We start from the raw sequence: 17,454 nt of genomic DNA, 5'->3' as shown, positions 1-17,454 counted from the left end.
TGAAAGAAGAAAGAAATTAAAAGAAATTTTAAAACCTGAAAAGCAATAAAATGAATGAAAAGAGTATGCTTCATTATGCATTATTTAGAAGTGATTAATTCTTTATCTGGATGTGGGCAACATTTTCTATAATGAATCCTTTGTAATTGTTTTGGATAATTGTATTGCCAAGAAGAGCTAAATAATTTATAGTTGATAATCACAAAATGTTTCTTTTCCCTTTTTTATGATTTTTTTCTTTTAATTTAAAATCTAGTAGTGAAATTACTGGATCAAAGAGAAAGCACAGTTTGGTTAGACTTTGATTCGTTAGAAGTTTTTCATTTGTGGAAATCTTGCCAGTCATATCCTACATCTTTCACCCTGATTTTTCACTTTGCTGTATTTTAACAATTTATACTCTTTGTCCTACTCCTATTCCACCCCTTTCTTTTCTTTATCTTACCCCTTCAATTATTGTGACTATTTAATTTCTAGTGCTTGTCCTTCATTTTAGCATTTTTGTTAATCTCTATTTTTATTCCTCTTCTTCCAAATCCTTAATTCAAATTATTCTTTCAACTCTATCTTTTCTCCTTTTATTTTCACCTTCTCACACATCAATTTCTCTGTATATCCTTTCCTCTTGATTCAACTTGTGATCTTATTCACAGTTCTCTACATCTTCCAAATATCTTTCATTTTTCAAGAGTGAATTCTCTTATTTCTTCTTCTATCCAACTCTAACTCATTGAGAATAAAAGTATCTCTTCTACTCCTTTCTCTGGAAATTTCAATTGTTAGGGTGGACCCTTTTGAAAACTCAATACATAAAATTGTGAATGTTCATGAATTTTTAAATAATCCCCATATCCATGTGACTACCTAATTCAGTAACATGCTTGTTGTGACTACAAATAATTGTTTTGGATGTTTCAATAGTAAAGGTTTATATTAATCCTATGTTTAATGCTTACTCATTTTATTTCAAAAATTTATTTCCCTTACAATTTCTCTATTTGGCCTTTGTTTTATTTCACTAAGGAAAAATAAACTCTAAACGTGTTTTGGGATTTTCACTAGATTATAGCTATCCTACCTTTGGAGATGAGAATACTTAATATGTCATTACATGAAATATCTCCTTTGTACCCTAGAAAGCATATACTCTAAGTATGTCTAAGCACTTAGGTTTGATTAGGTAAATATATGATCAAAGAAGCCATGATCTCTCTTGAAGATCTTATAGAGTTGTCATTACAGACAGCATCCTGAACTTCAACTTTTTAGGTTTAGGATGCTAGTTCTGTTTTCTGGATTTTAACGAAGTCAAATTCAGCTGGAAGGAACTATAGTAAATTTCAGAGTTAATCATAAGTTTCTCTTTCTTAAATCTCTTTGCTTCAACCAAGAAAAAAAAATACAGTGGATATTATTATGTAGACAGTATTAAAAAGCTAAAACATGAGAAAGGACTGGTGCTTGTTATAAAATAAAAGAAGTCAAATTCTGTTCATTTTTATTTATTTCAAATATTATCACTTAAAATAAAGTAAGTCAGCTCCAATTGTCCAGGATTTAGAAATTATTTATTTTTTGACTTAATTGTGGTTTGTATTAAAAAGACTGTAATCTTAATATGGAAAAAACAAACCTGTTAAGAATGCATACCTTTTGCAAGTCAATTCTACAAAAGCTCTTAACTAAAACTAATTATGTAGAATATTACTCCTTTTCCCCAAATGAAGGGTACAAATAGGTACCCTATACTATTTGTGATGTTTTTACCATTTTCCACTCAGCACACAAATGCAAAAGATTTAGTAGTTCCTTCCTTTAACAATATTTTATTTATTTATTTTTCCAAAAGCATGCAGAGATCATTTTCAAAAATCATTTTCTCTCCCCTCATCCTCCCCCATGAGAAATCAATCTAATATCATCATGGGTTTAAAACTATGTTAACATATATCTGTATTAATCTTATTGTACAAGAAGAATCAAATAGAAAAAGGAAAAAAATAGAGGGAAAAACATAATATATATATGTAACACAACTTTTAAAAATTGAAGATGCTGGGGCAGCTAGGTGGTGCAGTGGATAGAGCACCAGCCCTACAGTCAGGAGTACCTGAGTTCAAATCCAGCCACAGACACTTAATAATTACCTAGCTGTGTGGCTTTGGGCAAGCCACTTAACCCCATTGCCTTGTAAAAAACTAGAAACAACAAAAAAAAAGAATATAGTAAGCCTCGGTCTGAATTTAAACTCCTTAGTTCCTTCTCTGCATATGGATGAAATTTTCCATCCCAATTCTTTTTGAATTGAATTTGATTACTGTATGATTGAAATGATTAAGTCCATTATAGTTGATCATCAAAGAATATTGTTGTTAGTGTGTACAATGTTTTTATGGCTCTCTTCACTTCCCTCAACATCAATTCATGCAAGACTTCTAGGCTATTCTGAAGTCCCATCCCTCATATTAAATAAAGTTTAATAAGAAAAATTCATGAAAATATGAAAATGTTATAAATACAAAGTACTATTAGGAGGTGGAGTACTTAAGTGTCAACCATAGAAGAATCAATGGCTCCAATTTTCTCCTCCTACTTGTACTGTTCTATGTGACTTTTGTTAACCTCTCTGGATCAATTTGCTTATTTGTAAAATATTAGAGTTAGATTAATTGACCTCTAAGTTTCCTTCGAGCTCTTTGTCTTAGATCCTTTAATCACTTCAAAAACCTTGGAAGCAAAATAAGAAATATCTTTAATTTATTTTTCTAACAAACAGCAGAAGTAAAATTCTAAGGTAAATGTACCTTATCAGAATAAGGATTGAAGGCTTTGGAGGACTGAATTAACTTTTTTTTTTATCTTTTTGTAATTAAAAATATTTCATTTTATGCGTTTAAAATTTTATTCTAAGAAATGATCCATAGGTTTCACAAGACTGCCAGAAAAAAGAGAAGCCTTGTTCTAAAACTTTTTTAAACAGGCCAATTACATTTTGATTTTTGAAGCCTTTGGATTTGAAAAGGTTTATTTAATTTTTTTCTTTCTTTTGTCATAAGAGTAAACATAACCCCTCAAGAATTGTGAGAGAAAAAAAATGTACTTCAGTCTGTGTTCAGATTCCAAAGGTTCTGTCTCTAGGTTGAGTTGCCTTCTTTATCATAAGTTTACCAGAGAAGTTGCTTCAATATTTTTCCCACAGTTTCTATTACTAGCTGTATTTCCCACTACTCTATTCCTCCCCACTCACATTTATCTCACATTTATTCTCTCTCTCTCTCTCTCTCTCTCTCTCTCTCTCTCTCTCTCTCTCTCTCTCTCTCCTTTATTCCTGTCCCTGTTCAAAAGTGTGTTGTATCTGAGTACCCTCTCCCACAATCTTGCCTCTCTTCTATCATCTATTCCTCACTCCCCCACATTCCCCCTTATCCCATCCCTTTCTTTTCATTTTTTTCTAGAGTAATATAGATTTCTTTTAGTTTTTTTTTTTTTTTTTTTGTAAGGCAATGGGATTAAGTAGTTTGCTCAAGGCCACACAGCTAGGTAATTAAGTGTCTGAGTCCTGATTTGAACTCAGATACTCCTGACTCCAGGGCTGGTGTTCTATCCACTGTGCCACCTAGCCGCATCTCCAATGTGCCACCTAGCCCCCCAATGATTTCTACACCCTATTAAATTTGTATGTTATTTCCCCTCTGAGCCATTTCTGATGAGAAAGAAAGCTCACTCACTCCCCCTTGCCTTCCCCATTCCACTCCATTGAAAACGCTTTTTCTTGACTCTTATGTGAAATTTCTTAGCTCCTTCTTCCTCTCCTTTCTCTTCCTCCCAGTACTTTCCTTTATCACACATTGACTCCATCTTTTTTACTATATTATACCACTATATTACACTCCTTCCTATGCTATATGTGTGTGTGTGTGTTCCTTCTAACAGCTCTTATAAATGAGCAGGTTCATATTAATTATCATTATCTTCTTCCCATGCAGGGATACACAAAGTTCACCATCACCTCATAGATAGTCCTTCTCATCTATGTCCTCCCTCTGTAGTTCATCAGAGTCCTGTATTTGAAGATCAAACTTTCTGTTCAGCTCTGGTCATCTCAATAAGAAAGTTTGAAAGTCCCCTGTTTCATTGAAAGTTCATCTTATTCCCTGAAAAGAGGATGTTCAGTTTTGCTGGGTAATTGATTCTCAGTTGTAAACCAAGATCTTTTGCCTTCCGCAATATCATATTCCAGCCCCTATGACCCCTTAATATAAATGTTGCCAGATCCTGGGTAATCCTGACTATGGAGCCTCGGTAGTTGAATTGTTTCTGGCAGCTTTTAGAATTTTCTCTTTGATTTAGGAGGTTTAGAATTTGGCTATAATATTCCTGGAACTTTTTCTTTTGGGATGTCTTTCAGGGGGTAACTGGTGAATTCCCTCAGTTTCTATTTTACCCTCTACTTCCAGGATCTCATGGCAATTCCGCTATCTTATTTCTTGAAAAATGATGTCTAGGCTCTTTTCCTGGTCATGACTTTCATGTAGCCTAATAATTTTTAAATTATTTCTTCTGTATCTGTTTTCAAGTTCAGTTGTTTTCCCAATGAGATATTTTATATTTTCTTCTAATTTTGGACTATTTTGGAAGAGTTTTATTTCTTCCTAATACCTCACAAAGTCATCAGCTTCCTGTAGTTACATTCTACATTTGAAGGAGTTATTGTTCCTCCATCTCCCTTAATTGCTTTTCAAAGTCTTTTTTAAGATCATCCATAGTCTGAGCCCATTTTCTATTTCTCTTGGAGGTTTGGAACTTAGAAGCTTTGATTTTGTCATCATCTGAGTATTTGTTTTGATCTTCCATGGGTCCAAAGTAATTTTCTATGGTCATATTCTTCTTTTATTGTTTGCACATTTCCTCAGTCTGAGACTAATTTACAGCATTTCCAAGGCTTTGGGTTTTTTTTTTTCTGGGGGACACCCCACTGGCACCTTTATTCCTCCAAGGTCTTATGCTCTTTTGCCTATGCTTTGATATGCAGATGACCACAGGCACTCCCCTCTGCCCTGGAGTTTTGAGGAGGTTCCCTGCTATATTAGTATGGAAGGCCAAACTGCTACCTGAATCTGGGCAAACAGCAGAGTCTTGCACCAGGGAGGGGAGAAGGACCTCTGCAGTCTCTTCTCACTGCCTTACAATCTATGTGCTGTGCTCTGGAGGTGCAGGCTGTTTCCCACAATTCCAAATGGAGGTTCTCATGGAAAGGCTGCTCTGTGGCTGATGCTCCTCACTCCACATTCATTTTGGTGCAGAGGAGTTCTCTCACCACCCTTTTAAGCAGTTCCAGGTGATCCTTGGGCTGGGCTGGGATTTACAGCTTTGCTGCTGGGGCTTTTTTCCAACCCCAAGTCCAGGTGAAACACACCTTTCCCTCAAAATTTCTAAGCTACCTAGGACTGGTAAATTGTATCACTCAGCCTTTCTGTGGGTTCTGCCCCTCTACATTTTGGCTAGAGTCATAATTTGTTGACTTTTGGAGTATTTTGGGGAAGGAGTTTCCATGAAATGCTGTCTTCAACCCGCCATCTTGGCTCTGTCCCACAGATTTGGTAGTTTTAACACAATAATGAATAAGATGTTGTTAGAATTTATGAAATCAAAAGGGATGGAGCCAAGATGGCGACAAGAAGGGATCGAGTCTTAGGAGCTCTCTGATAAAATTCATCAGCTAAGGACTCTAACTAAACTTTCAAGAGACAGAACCCACAAAGGGACCCAGGGAGGCAGTTCTCCTACTCAAGGTAACCTGGAAAAGCGCAGAAAGGCTCTGCTACCAGGGTCAGAGAGGCGGCCTGCCAGAGGGGTGGCCCACCAGAGCCAAAGAAACTCAGCCTCCCAGAGACAGCCCCAGGGTGCTGGGGGTCTCAGCTCACAGCAGCGGGGGAGTCTCCTGAGATGCACCCCGAGAAGCACCAGGCACAAAGTGGGGGAACAGGGAAAACCTCTGCCAGAGCGAGCACTAGCACTTGGAGCCCAGCCCTCAGGGCACACAGCAAGCAGCATCATGTTTCCCCAGCCCTGATCCAGGAAACAGAAGCAGGCTGAGCCATTAAGCAGCAGCTCCCAGGGCATGAGCCCATTGAGCTGAGGGAGAGGAGTGAAGAGAGATTGCCTAGCTCTGTCCTATGCCCCTGAAACAGGACTCTGGGGCTCTGACCACATTCAGTTCCTGACCACAGTCTAGGCTGCCTCATAGAACAGCAGCCCTCCCCCCCCATATCAGCCCTTTGGCAGAGGGGGGCGCTTATGGTCATTCACAGACCAGGAGAGAGGACAGAACCTCACACACTGAGACCCTTGTGGGAGTGTCCCAAAAGCTCAAGAAACACCCAAAACCAGGCCCAGGCTGGGAAAACGAGCAAGCAGAGAAACAAAAAGAAGACTATTGAGAAATATTTTGCAAATGAGCCCAAGAAGGACCAAAATACTCAGTCTGAAGATGAGGAAGCACAAGCTCCTGCATCTAAAGACTCCAAGAAAAAAAGAAATTGGGCTCAGGCTATGATAGAGCTCAAAAAAGACTTTGAAAATCAAATGAGGGAGTTGGAAGAAAAACTGGGAAAAGAAAGGAGAGAGATGCAGGAAAAACATTAAAATGAAGTCAGCAGCTTAGTCCAGGAAATCCAAAAAAATGCTGAAGAAAATAGCATGCTAAAAACCAGCTTACATCAAATGGATAAAACAGTTCAAAAAGTTATTGAGGAGAAGAATGCTTTAAAAAGCAAAATGGGACAGATGGAAAAAGAGATAAGAAAACTCTGAGGAGAACAAATCCTTCAGACAAAGAATAGAATTCAGGGAGATTGATGAATTTAACAGAAATCAGGAATCAATACTTCAAAACCAAAAAAATGAAAAATTAGAAGAAAATGTGAAATATCTCATTGAAAAAACAACTGATACAGAAAACAGACTTAGGAAAGATAATTTAAAAATTATTGGAATACCCGAAAAGAGCCTTGACATCATTTTCAAAGAATTACTACAGGAAAATTGCCCTGATATTCTAGAAGCAGAGGGCAAAATAGAAATGGAGAGAATCCACTGATCCCCCAGAGAAAGAGATCCCAAAAAACCAACCCCTAGGAATATTATAGCCAAGTTCCCGGACTCCCAAGTCAAAGAGAAAATATTACAAGCAACCAGAAGGACACAATTCAAATATCATGGAGCTGCAGTCAGGATCACACAGGACATAGCAGCAGCTACATTGGAAGGTCGTCGGGCTTGGAATACAATATACCGGAAGGCAAGAGAGCTTAGAATGCAGCCAAGAATGAACTACCCAGCAAGGCTGAATGCCCTCTTCCAGGGAAAAAGATGGACTTTCAATGAACCAGGGGAATTTCAAAGGTTCCTTTTGGAATGGCCAGAGCTGAATAGAAGGTTTGATCTTCAGATATAGGACTCAGGTGAAGCATGGAGATTGGAGGAGAGGGGGGAAATATGAGGGACTTAATGAGGATGAACTGCATGTATTCCTACATAGAGAAATGACACTGATAATACTCATATGAACCTTCTCAGGTAATAGAGCAGGTAGAGAGAGCTTTTATAGTTGAAGCACAGGAGAAAGCTGAATTCGAAGATAAAATATGATTTAAAAATGGAGTCAATAGAAAAAAAAAAAGGGAAATGGAATGGGAGAAAGAAAAAGGAGAGGGGGAATAGTCCAAGATATTTCACGTAAGATTTTTTTTTATTACAATGAGCTATTGCAATGATATGGAAGGGGGGAGGCAAGGAGGAATGAGGGAAACTTTGCTCTCATCAGAGATGGCTAGGAAACAGCAAATATACTCAATGGGGTATAGACATCTGGAGTAAGAAGGAGGGGGAGCAGGGGGAAGGGGTGGGGATGTGAATAAAGGAGGAGAGGATGGACCATGGGGGGAGAGTGGTCAGTTATAACATTTTCTTTCCTACTTCTTGCAAGGGGCTGGGAATGGAAGGCCTGGCCAGGACCACAGGGCCAGTTGGATTCTGGGCCTAAGGGGTCGTATGGGGGCTCAGGGCTTCGTGGCCCCGGGAACAGGGATCTGTCTGCTGCGCCACTCAGCTACCCTACAGCAGAGTCATAGTGAAAGGAGAGAGAAAATAGAATACATGGTAGTGGAGAAATAAGAAAGGAGGGAGTTGCGATCAGCAATGGCAATGGTGGAAAAATATGGAAATAACTTTTGTGATGGACTTATCATAAAGAATGAGATCCACCCATGACAGAGTTGTTGGTGTTGGAACAAAGACTGAAGCACATTTTTTGTTATGATTATTTGGGGGAGGGTACAGGGCAAGTAGGGCTGGATGGCCTGCCTGGGGCCACATAGCAGGGTGATCTTTGGGTGTCTGGGGCCGGATTTGGACCCAGGTGCTCCTGGCTCAAGGGCCAATGCTCTGTCTGCCATACAGCCACCCCTACTATTATTACTATTTTATTTTATTTTGGGTCTTTTTTTTTTTCTTTTTTCTTTTTTCTTTTTGGTTTTTGCAGGGCAGTGGGGATCAGGTGGCTTTCATGTCACATGGCTGGGTGATTGTTGGGTTTAGGAGGCTGGATGTGGACTCGGGTGCTCGTGGCTCCAGGGCTGTTGCTTCATCCATTGCGCCACCTGGCCATACCTACAATTATTACTATTGTTATTTTTTTATTTTAATTTTTTTCCTCTCCCCTTTACATTTTTTGCCCAAACAAGTCTATCTATATTCATGGGGGAGGAGGAGGGGTATTTTGTTTACTTGTAAACAAGAATATTTTATTAATGTAAAAAAAACATTTGTACAAAATGAGAATAAAAAAATAAATTAAAAAAAAAAGAATTGACCTTGCAGGGAAAAAAAAAGAAAAAAAAAGAAATGTAGAGTGAAAAGAGTTAATAAGATCTCCAGTCTCCAAACAAGCCATACTTAAAGACAGGCTCTGAAACATGATCAAATTTCATGTGGAAGGTGTGAATATTAATACTTGGGACACCTGGGAAATATTTACTTGAAAATACCTTCTTCTCCCCTGGATTTGAGGTAAAGGTAGACCTTTGCTAAATAACATGCTACTCTGTTGTGCAAATTTTTAATCATAGATGCTTTGAGCACATTTAAAAAAATAAAAATATGTTCACTTTAAAAAAATGAATTTATGAAATCATGAAATAATAAAAAAATCATTTTTTCTTCTTGCATCTGTAAAATACTGTTATATTCTGATTTGATCCTTGATCCTTTTCCTGTAACATTAGTAAGTTTGAGAAAAATCAAACTTTTCATGCCATAGTTAGTAGTTTTCATTACAATTTCCAGCTTGGTCAAGGCTAGTAATGAAATAATATTTTTTAAAAATACATGATCAGATTTTCAGCTCTTTCTCCCTATCACAATTGTCAGAGCTGTTAAATTGAAGATAATTCAATCTGGATATATTATATTTTTTCTTATTCCCTTTAACATTTCCTTCTTCAAAATTAGCTGTTTGATCTAAAATAAACAATACAGTGATGGAGGCAATTTGCTTCTTTCCCTTAGAATTAGTTCTTCCCTGAATGCAGTTGTTTTTCAGAATTAGATTATTATTGTTGGAGTGTAATACTATTCAGTATTTTTTCTTAAATAAAGAACTATTTGCAGGAAGATAGGGAAAATAGGGAAACCAAATAGTACTGTCTCTCATGTGACATAGACTTAACATATTTTTAATCTCAAGATTCTTCTCATTTTGGGATCTTGATATATGATCAAAATAAATCTCCTGATGTATTGAGGAAACTAGAATAAATATTTTGATTTGTACTTGATATATTTTAAGTGGTTTAGAAAAAAAATGTTCTGTGACATTGATTTTCTCATATGTATCTTTTTATTTGAAAAAATGAAATGATAAATTTGAAAAAAGCAAAGAAAGGTTTCTCAGGGTTAATTATGCATAAATTTTGATAAATAGATGAGTTGAATTTGTTGAGGGTATTTCCAGTTAAAGATACATTTGGTAAAAAACAGAGTAGCTTATAGCATAAGATAAGAGATTTCAGATCTGTAAAGAATCTTGGAAAGTAACTAGTTCAATTACCTAAATAAGGTATCATAGAAAAGGAACCTGATTACTAGAGAAGCTAAATTTTTTTCCATGTTCATAAAGGAGATGAGTGACTAAGACAGAATATAATATTCTTGAGATATATACTTTTTAGGAATAAAATCATGATGGGTTCTTTGCTGTATAATGTGGTTAAATTTGCAGTATTGTATTCAAATGAAGTTGTCAGGATGCAAATTTATATTTGATGTCAGGAAAATGACAAGGTCTTACAACTTAGGGTTGTTCACATGTGACCTGAACTACCTCAAGAGGTAGAGGGTTTCCCTTTCTTTCAAAGTCATAATGTAGATAATGAATAATGACATTAGCATTTTTACAATGTGGAGTTATTTGTGGTTATGGATTATACTTAGATGGATGCAAAATTTTTATCTAACTAAAAATTCCCATGATTCTGTTATTCAGATAAAGTTTACTTGAAGCAGGGAAACTGTGCTGAATGAAATATTGTAATCTTTTTCCTTTTTTTCTGTATTGAGACAAATATAATTGTTTCCTTTACTGTACTGTTCCTCACAACAAAACCTCCTATAAGGAGGGAATGTACCTAAGTAAATAGGCACTTTGATGAAATAAAGACATTCTATAAGTATAATGTCTACTATTTATATATCATAAATTCCTTAAGGCTACCTGGAATTAACAAAGACCCTAACTCTCAAACTGTCACCTTCAGTTCAGATGGTATATATTCTTTAACTTAATTTAAGAATTTAAGTTTAATCTATAATTTTAGCTCTTCCAGAGGTCATTCATCAAGCCACTTCTTTGTCCCTCCATGGTACCTCCCAGTGCTGTCCCTAATTCTTCTCCATTCTGGCCCTAACTCTTCCCAGTCCTGGCTCATACATTTTTTAACTATCTGTTTCAGCCCAGTTGCTTATAACAACTGTCATACCTACTTTTCCTAAGGATTCTCTTTACCTCCATAGAAAAAAAAAATTAGCTGGCCAACTCTTGGTATTGTTTATTTACTTGTGATATCATTGATAATAGTTTCTTTTCTTTATCTCCCTGAATCAAAGAGTGTTGTGATTTCCTCACTTAATCCAAAGTTTTCTTAAGATCTCTTCATGCCCATTCAATCTATGGAACTGATTGTATGCTCACAAACTTAAAACAGCTTCCAGTGCATCATTCTGCTTTTACAGAAATGTGGAAAAGGTACTGGAGGCAAGACCTGTGGTCTTCTTGCATGGTTTTCTCATTGTTGAGCTGAAACTAAAAAGACCAAAATAATGCTTTTATATTTTACATTTAATAATTTCCTTTCAGAAAAAAAAGTATTTTTAACTTGATATAAAAAAGAAAAAGTGAACTGTACTTAATAAGGTCAAAATTATGCCATTTTATATAAATATGCAGTCATTTCTTATAGTAATCTTATGATGAAAAGATCTCCCAGTCTCCTATTTAGTTCATTATTTAATATTTTATGTCACAACTCAGTGAGTTTTTCTATATTGGCCATCTTATGGATCTCTTATCTCTATCCTATTATGAATTTTCCAGAAAAAGTGTTAATTCAATAATCCTGGAGATTTCTTTCAAGACTTTTGATATATAGAGACAATACAGATACAATTTAGAGACAAATTCAGTGGGTAGACTGTGTAGCAGGGTACGCCCCTTATAGATAGATCATTTAGAGGTAGAGATTGACAGAAGTAAAGAGAGATTGCATGGAAATATGTATATAGATTCTGAGCTATAATTAATCACTGTTATTTTATGTGCCTTAAAAGTTGGACTTTCCTTCCAACAAGATTTATAATCATTGAAATAGATGCATAATTTTACAGACAACCTAATTATTTTTCTCTGCTTATCATAGACGTACTGATGAATTCAAAACTGGAAAACAAACATGCTTCAATGACTGATTTTTCCCTATTTTCCTCATATGCATATTTAGTTTGGTTTCTTATGAGTGATTGCAAATATCATTTTAAAAAGCTGAAAAATGTTTCATGACTTGACACAATCAGCATAATAGATTTAGAACAAAATCTAGAAAACATCATTTTCTATAGTCAGTCTCACGTTGATCCTTTGAAAAAGACATTATCAACAATGATTATAAGCACAATTTCTAAACATACATTTTCATCTCAAGTTCATTAAGGTAATTTTTTTTGAAGTTTGATTGTTATGGCACTGAATAAGCAATTTAATTTAGGTAGAATTCTCATTTTTATTATATTTCACTCAGTCCATGCATGGAGAGTTGACATTTGACAGTTATTTAGATCTGATTCTATTTCTGTGAAAAGTGTTTTATAGTTGTTTTCATGTAATTTCTGTGTTTATCTAATAAACTCCCAAGTAATTTATGTTATCTATAATTACTTTAAATTTCTCTTTCTATTTCTTCCTTCTTTGTTAGCAATATATTTAAATGCTGATGATTCATGTAAGTTTGTTTTTTATCCTGCAACTTTGCTAAAATTGCTAATTATTTCAAGTAGATTTTTAGAAGATTTTCTAGGGTTATCTAAGTTTTATGATTATAACATTTGAAAAGAAAGAGATTTGTTTCTTTATTACCTATTCAAATTCCTTCAATTTATTTTTCTTCTGTTATTGCTAAGGTTAACATATGGGTTATTTCTTTTATTTATTTCTTTTTTGCAAGGGAATTCAGGTTAAGTGACTAGTCCATGGTCCCATAGCTAAGCAAGTATTGTGACGGAGACAGTTTTTAAACTCAGATCCTCCTGACTCCAGGACAGGTACACTATCCACTGTGCCACCTAACTGCCCCAGGCTAAATTTTTAATCCAATACTGAACAATAGATATGATAATGTAAATCCTTGTGTCACCCCTGATCTCATTGGGAATGCTTCTATATTCTCTATATTCTATATTCTCCCCATTCTATATATATATATATATATATGAGTCCATATCTGGCCTCGTACACACAACAATCACCCAGTCATGTGACATGCAAGCCACCGGATCCCCACTGCCCTGCAAAAACCAAAAAGAAGAAGAAAAAAAGACCCAAAATAAAATAAAATAGTAATAGTAGGGGTGGTTGGGTGGCAGACAGAGCATTGGCCCTTGAGCCAGAAGCACCTGTGTCCAAATCCAGCCCCAGACACCCAAAGATCACCCTGCTATGTGGCCCCAGGCAGGCCACCCAGCCCTACTTGCCCTGAACCCTTCTCCAAATAATAATAACAAAAAATGTGCTTCAGTCTTTGTTCCAACACCAACAACTCTGTCACCTGTGGGTGGATCACATTCTTTATGATAAGTCCATCACAAAAGTTACTTCCATATTTTTCCAGGGTTGCCATTGCTGATCACAACTCCCTCCTTTCTTATTTCTCCACTACCATGTACTATATTTTCTCTCTCCTTTCATTCTGACTCTGCTGTTGGGTCGCTGAGTGGTGCAGCAGACAGATCCCTGGTCCGGGGGCCAATAAGCCCTGAGCCCCCATACAACCCCTTAAGCCCAGAATCCACCTGGCCCTATGGTCCTGGGCAGGCCTTCCAATCCCAGCCCCTTGCAAGAAGTAAAAAAGAAAATGTGTTATATCTGACAACTCTACCCCCATGGTCCATCCTCTCCTCCTTTATTCACATCCCCACCCCTTCCCCCTGCTCCCCCCTCCTTCTTACTCCAGATGTCTATACCCCATTGAGTATATTTGCTGTTTCCTAGCCATCTCTGATGAGAGCAAAGTTTCCCTCATTCCTCCTTGCCTCCCCCCTTCCATATCATTGCAATAGCTCATTGTAATAAAAAAAAATCTTACGTGAAATATCTTGGACTATTCCCCCCTCTCCTTTTTCTTTCTCCCATTCCATTTCCCTTTTTTCTATTGATTCCATTTTTACGCTATATTTTATCTTTGAATTCAGCTTTCTCCTGTGCTTCAACTATAAAAGCTCCCTCTACCTGATCTATTAACTGAGAAGGTTCATATGAATATTATCAGTATCATTTTTCAATACATGCAGTTCAGCCTCATTAAGTCCCTCATATTTTCCCCCTCTGCTCCAATCTCCATGCTTCACCTGAGTCCTGTATCTGAAGATCAAACCTTCTATTCAGCTCTGGCCATTCCAAAATGAACATTTGAAATTTCCCTGGTTCATTGAAAGTCCATCTTTTTCCCTGGGAGAGGACATTCAGCCTTGCTGGGTAGTTCATTCTTGGCTGCATTCTAAGCTCTTTTGCCTTGCAGTATATTGTATTGCAAGCTCTACGAGCTTCCAATGTAGTTGCTGCTAAGTCCTGTGTGATCCTGAATGCAGCTCCATGATATTTGACCTGTGTACTTCTGGCTGCTTGTAATATTTTCTCTTTGACTTGGGAGTTCTGGAACTTGGCTATAATATTCCTTGGGGTTGGTTTTTTGGGATCTCTTTCTCTGGGGGATCAGTGGATTCTCTCTATTTCTATTTTGCCCTCTCCTTCTAGAATATCAGGGCAATTTTACTGTAGTAATTCTTTGAAAATGATGTCAAGGCTCTTTTCCTGATCATGATTTTCAGGTATTCCAATAATTTTTAAATTATCTTTCCTAAGTCTGTTTTCCGTATCAGTTGTTTTTTTCAATGAGATATTTCACATTTTCTTCTAATTTTTCATTTTTTTTGGTTTTGACGTATTTATTCCTGATTTCTAGTAAATTCCTCAATCTCCCTGAATTCTATTCTTTGTCTGAAGGATTTGTTCTCTTCAGAGAGTTTTCTTATCTCTTTTTCTATCTGGCCAATTTTGCTTTTTAAAGCATTCTTCTCCTCAATAACTTTTTGAACTGTTTTATCCATTTGATGTAAGCTGGTTTTTAGCATGCTATTTTCTTCAGCATTTTTTTGGATTTCCTTGACTAGGTTGCTGACTTCATTTCCATGTTTTTCCTGCATCTCTCTCCTTTCTTTTCCCAGTTTTTCTTCTAACTCCCTCATTTTATTTTCAGTCTTTTTTGAGCTGTTATAGCCTGAGCCCAATTTCTGTTTTTCTTGGAGTCTTTAGATGCAGGAGCTTGTGCTTCCTCATCTTCATATTGAGTATTTTGATTCTTCTTGGACTCATTTGCAAAATATTTCTCAATAGTCTTCCTCTTATTTCTCTGCTTGCTCATTTTCCCAGCCTGGTCCTGGTTTTGGGGTGTTTCTTGAGCTTTTGGGACACTCCCACAAGGGTCTCAGTGTATGAGTCTCTGTCCTCCCTCCTGGTCTGTGAATGACCGAAAGAGCTCCCCCCTCTGACACAGGCTGAGGTGGGGGAGCCCTGTTGTTCTATGGGGGGCCTAGACTGCAATCAGTATCTGAATGTGGTCAGAGCCCCAGAGTCCTGTTCCAGAGGCAGTGGACAGAGCTCAGCAGTCTCTCTTCACTCCCCTCCCTCAGCTCAATGGGCTCATGCCCTGGGGGCTCCTGCTTACAGGCTCAGCCTGCTTCTGTTTCCAGGTCTGGGCTGCCGAAAGACCAAGCTGCTGGCTGTGTTCCCTAAGAGCTGGGCTACATGTGCTCGCTCTGGCAGAGGTCCCCGCTGTTCCCCCACTTTGTGCCTGATGCTCCCTGGGGTGCAGCTCTGGAGACTCCCCCGCTACTTTGAGCCTTGGCTCCCAGCACCCTGAGCCTGCCTCCGGGAGGCTGAAGTTCTTTCACTCTGGCGCCACCCCTCTGGAGGGCCAACCGGTGAAGCAGAGCCTTTCTGCTCTTTTCCAGGTTACTTTGAGTAGGAGAACTGCCTCACTGGGTCCCTTTGTGGGTTCTGTCTCTTGAAAGTTTAGTTAGAGTCCTTAGCTTATGAGTTTTATCAGAGAGCTCCTAAGACTGGATCCCTTCTTTTTCGCCATCTTGGCTCCGCCACTGGATATTGCTTTAAAGAACATTCTTTTTATTCCTATGCTCAATAGTGTTTTTAATAATAATGTCTGCTGTATTTTGTCAGAAAGTATTTCTGTTGAGATTGTCAAATGGTTTCTGTTCAATTTGCATTTGATATGTTGACTTATGCTGATAGTTTTAATAATATTGAATCAACCCTACATTCCTGGTATAAATTCTACTTGACCATAGTGTTTTCTGAAGTGGGGTTATGTAAGTAATTAATTTCTTCTTCTTTTTACTGGGCAGTTTATGTTTTTGTAAATATTCATCCATTTCACTCAGATTATCAAATGATTTGCCTATAGTTCAGCAAATTATCTCCAAATATTATGTTAGTTTCCTCCTCATTGGTGGTGTTTTAACTTTTTTTTATAATTTTTGATCCTTCTTTTTTATTTATTTGTTTCATTTGTTGATGAAAGCAGCAATGGTTGACATATTAATTCAGTGATTCCTTTAATTTTTAGAATTTTTAATTTTGTACTTAATTGGGGATTTCAATTTTTTCTTTGTCTAGCTTTTTTGAATGCATATGCCAATTCATCAGTCTCCTCTTTCTCATTTTATTCATGTAAGCATATAGAGATATAAGATATTCCTTAATAATAACAGCCTATATCCCAAAAGTTTTGGTATAGTTATTGTCTTGGATGAAATTATTGATTATATTTATGATTTGTTCTTTGACGCACACATTCTTTAAAATTATTAACTAGTTTTGAATTAATTTTAGGTCCATCTCCATTATTGCACAGGATTCTTGTATCAGTATCTGAAAAGGATGCATTAAATATTTTTTTCTTTTTTCTTTAATTATAAGGTTTTCATGCCTTAATATAGCATCAGTTTTTGGGTAAGCGCCATGTAACACAGAAAAAAATTATATTTTCCTTTCTATCTCCATTCAGTTTTCACCGGAGGTCTATCATCTGTAACAGTCTATTCACCTGCTCATTTTCTTTATTTTATATTTAGATTTATCTAATTCTGAGAGAGGGAGGTTGATGTTGCATATCAGTATAGTCTTGTTGTCTATGTCATCCTGTAATACATTTAGCTTTTCCTCTAACAATTTGGATGCTATGGAAACAATGTAAAGAATGGAAAGACTGTCTTTGGTGGGGGCGGGGAGGGAGAAGAAAGGGAGGGTGGCAGAAAAAGTGTAAAATTCAAAACCTTTCCAAAAAATGATAGGTTAAAAACTACTATTGTATATAATTGTAAAACAAATAAGATATTTATAGTATAAAAATAAACAAATAAATAAATGGAAAAATAATTTGGATGCGATATTCTTTAGTCTATACACGTTTAGTTGCTGAAAGCCATTACAACTTGGACTTCCAGGGTGGAGTCAAGATGGTGGAGTGAGGCTAACATGCTCCCAGAGCCTTTCCCCATCAAACATAATTGAAGTCTCTACTCTGACATTCACACTACAGATCCCACAAGAAA

The sequence above is a fragment of the Macrotis lagotis genome, chromosome X, assembly GCF_037893015.1.
Source record: "Macrotis lagotis isolate mMagLag1 chromosome X, bilby.v1.9.chrom.fasta, whole genome shotgun sequence".
NCBI lineage: Eukaryota > Metazoa > Chordata > Mammalia > Peramelemorphia > Peramelidae > Macrotis > Macrotis lagotis.
This window is presented reverse-complemented; position numbering follows the sequence as displayed.